The following is a 4,316-nucleotide window of genomic DNA, read 5'->3' on the forward strand; positions in this document are numbered from 1 at the left end:
TATTTACCATATGGGGCAATATGACCACCCCCTCGGGGCAAGACGAGCATGGACCAAAAACTATATCAAAAGTGTGCTAAATTTGTTTAGAATAGGGGACACATTTCTTGCACTTCTATGGATTATGTTCAAATGATGCTTCGTTTAAAAATGTCGTATTTCATGTTGATTTCTTGACAACTAGCACTACGACAATATCAGAATTTGCCTAAAACTAATTTTTACTGTTAAAACAATATCCTTTGTTTTAAATCATCTCTGATTCACGCAGAAACTATTTTGATCATTTTTTAAATGCATTTAAAGGGTTAGGCGACTCTTAATCCTGGAGATGACCTTGTTCCTATACAGTTGGCAAAACCGCCCCAGGCCGACGTATATCCAAAGATTTATATCCTATCGAACCTAATTACTGTGAATCTCCTCAAATTATTATTGTATATAGGCTATAATTATATAAAACTTACTTACTTACTTATGGATCCTGTACACCTCCGGTGGTGCAAAGGGCCGACTTGAAAGATCTCCATCCTGAGCGATGCCCGGCTATCGCTTTAACCTGTTGCCAGGTTAGATTTCGGTCGACTTCTTTTATTTCTTTATTGAGGCTTCGCCGCCATGAGCCTCTGGGTCTGCCTCTGCTGCGATGTCCCGCTGGGTTCCAGTCTAATGCTTGCTTACAGATTTCGTTTCCGCCCCTACGTAGAGTGTGGCCGACCCAGCCCCACTTCCGATCCCGAATTTCTGTTGTTATCGGCCTCTGGTGACAACGACGATGGAGCTCGTTGTTTGAGATCCAGTTGTGAGGCCACCAGGCCCGAATTATATACCGCAGGCATCTGTTAATGAACACCTGCAGCCGTTGAGTGTTCTCCACTGATACACACCATGTTTCGCTAGCGTATAACAGCACAGATTTCACGTTAGAGTTGAAAATTCGTATTTTGGTGCGTTCACTTATCTGCCTGTTTTTCCAGATATTTCTTAAACTCGCAAAGGCAGCCCTTGCTTTCTTGATCCGTGCGCCTATGTCGATCTTGGTACCGCCGTCTGACGCCATTTGGCTACCAAGATATTGGAAGCTTTCAACATTCTCCACTGGTTGCCCGGCTACTGTGAAACTGGAAGGAGTCACCGTGTTTACATCCAACGATTTGGTTTTGTTGACGTTGATGACTAAACCTGCCGAGGAGGAGCGATCGGCAAGGTCGTTGAGCTTACTCTGCATATCAGAGCGCCGTTGCGCGAGGAGTGCAACGTCATCCGCCAATTCGAAGTCGTTTAGGTGCTCCATGGTTATAGGCTGCCATAACAGCCCGCGGTTTGGTTCACGGTCAATCGCATCTACCAGAATCTCATCGATTACGATGAGGAACAGTAACGGTGATAGAATACATCCTTGCCTCACACCAGCTACGACCCGGATAGGGTCGGACAGGACCCCATTGTGCAGCACTCTACACGAAAAGGCCTCGTACTGTGCTTCGATGAGGCCGATGATTTTCTCAGGAACCCCCTTGCGTCTCAGGGCGCCCCACATATTCTCGTGATTGAGACGGTCGAAAGCTTTTTCGTAGTCAATGAATACCAAGTAAAGGGACTCTTGGAATTCGTTAACCTGCTCCAAAATTATGCGGAGCGTGACAATATGGTCCACACAGGATCTTCCGGCACGGAATCCGGCTTGCTGCCGCCGGAGAGTCGCATCGATCTTCTCCTGAATCCGGGCTAGGATAATTTTGCACAGAACTTTGAGAACGGTACACAGCAACATAATGCCTCGCCAGTTATCGCATACAGTCAGGTCACCCTTTTGGGCACCTTCACTAAGATACCTTGCATCCAGTCGACCGGGAAAGTTGCGGTGTCCCAGATATTACGAAATAAACGATGCAGTAGTTGAGCGGATGTCATGGGGTCAGCTTTGAGCATCTCGGCTGATATGCGGTCGACCCCTGGGGCTTTATTCGATTTCATGCTTTGGATGGCTGTTTGAATCTCTAGCAGTGATGGAGCTTCGGTATTGACACGTGTTATACGTCGGATCCTAGGCAGATCATGCCGAGGTGGTGATGGCCTGGTTGTTACTTGAAAAGTTGTTCGAAGTGCTCGAACCAGCGTTTCAGCTGGTCAGTTGGGTCGGTCAATAACTGATCATTCGCGTCTTTCACAGGCATCGTTGCATTCATCTTCGCCCCGCTTAAGCGTCGTGAGATATCGTAGAGGAGGCGAATGTCCCCGGTTGCGGCGGCTCTCTCTCCTTCGTCGGCCAGAGAGTCTGCCCACGCTCGCTTGTCCCGTCGACATGAGCGTTTTACTTCCTTCTCAAGAGCCGTGTATCGTTGACGGGCTAAGACTTTGGCTCCTCTGGTTTTCGATCGCTCTATCGCGGCTTTGGCTTCTCTTCGCTCCTCTATCTTCCTCCAGGTCTCATCGGTGATCCATTGTTTTCTCTGGGTGCGTAGTTCGCCCAGATTGTTCTCGCTGGTGGCGATGAAGGCATTCTTGATGGCGGTCCATTGGTCTTCTACGCTGCCACCTTCCGGAATATCTGCAGCACGCGTCTCCAGTTCTTCAACGAAGGACCGTTTCACCGTGGCATCTTCCAGTCGGCGTGTGTTGAATCGTCGTCCAATTCTTTCCTCCTGCCGACGAATCCGCGCAATGCGCAGGCGTATTTCGCCGATGAGGAGGTGATGATCAGACGCGATATCGGCACTACGTTTATTCCGTACATCAAGAAGGCTCCGTTTCCATTTTCGGCTGATGCAGATGTGGTCGATTTGATTTTCTGTAAAGCCGTCACGGAGACCCACGTGACCTTGTGAACCGGTCGATGAGGGAAGAGCGATCCCCGATCACCATGTCGTTATTACCACAAAATTCTGCGAACAGCTCTCCGTTTTCGCTCATTTCTCCGAGACCATGGCGTCCCATAATGCGCTCATGGTTCGAGTTGTCGGATCCGATCTTCGCATTGAAGTCGCCCAAACAGATCTTGATATCACCCTTCGGAATTCTATCTACGACGGCATTGAGTTGACTGTAGAAGTTCTCTTTGTCTTGCAGATCGGCAGCATCGGTTGGCGCATAACATTGGATTATAGTAAGGTTTCGGACCCGTGTTCTAAATCTGGCAACGATTATCCTTTCACTTATAGGTTCCCACTTCATAAGCGCAGAGTGTGCCTGAGCGCTTAGTAGGAAGCCAACTCCGCGATGCCGGGGAGCGTGTTCACCTCGTAAACCAGAGTATAGCAGAACTTGTCCCGACGGCGTTCTGTGTTCTCCAAAGTTTGGCCAACGGACTTCACTCAGTCCCAGGATCTCAAGCTTCATGCGGCGTGCCTCATTGGCAAGTTGTGCCAATTTACCCTGCTGGTTATATAAAAGCTTCGATAAATATCAATTTGTCCTGAAAAAATGAGTAATTTAGGCTTCAATTGTTAAATGTTGTAACTAGAAAATTATAAGAAAATTCGAATTTCAACTAAACCATCTTCAAATCAATATTACAAGAACAAGTGAGGTTGTCAAAATGCATTTTTCAGTTGTATAGCTCTTTTACATTATGGCGAACCATCCCTTGTAATAATAATGTGAATATAATGCTCACTTAAGGCATAATTAACGTTGGCTGTCTTGCCCCATATGGCCATCTTACCCCACTTTCCTACAATCAGTTTTACCTCAGTTAAGCTAAGCTATATCCTTGTTTAGATATTCAACTTTTGATTAACTCACGTGTCAGCCTCTCTGAACTAGCAGAAATAATTAAGTACTTCCAGAAAATTTTAAACATTTTTAAGAAATTGCAGAAACTATAAGAAACTTCAAGACTTCTTGAAAAATCTCGATACATCATTGAATTCCGAATTGAATTTCACTTTTTGGAATGGAATGAATTCCTCGTAGACTCTGAGAATCTTTTCGGAATAGATTTCTCCTTTACAATCCCGGAAGCCTCCAAGATTATCAGACCGCTGATAAACTTATGCTTATCCATATCGTATGTTCTTACCATAATCATGGGTAGGACAATGCTTCGACTGTCCTACCCAGGTATTTTCATGCGTAGGACATGTCCTACTTGTCCCACCCACTCCCGGCGCCACTGGGAACACATGTTGAACATGAAACTTTTTAAATCCTCCCATCAAGTGACAATAAAAGATTTTAAGTGTATAATTCTTTTCAGCGGCGTAGCCGATATTTTTCAAATGTAAAACGGTTAGAACGGAATTTTTCATCAAACAAATTGGGGAAGGAGGATGAACTCCCAAAACCACCCCCAGGCTACGGCATTGAAATTATTT

Source organism: Armigeres subalbatus, chromosome 3 (assembly GCF_024139115.2).
Source record: "Armigeres subalbatus isolate Guangzhou_Male chromosome 3, GZ_Asu_2, whole genome shotgun sequence".
Classification (NCBI taxonomy): domain Eukaryota; kingdom Metazoa; phylum Arthropoda; class Insecta; order Diptera; family Culicidae; genus Armigeres; species Armigeres subalbatus.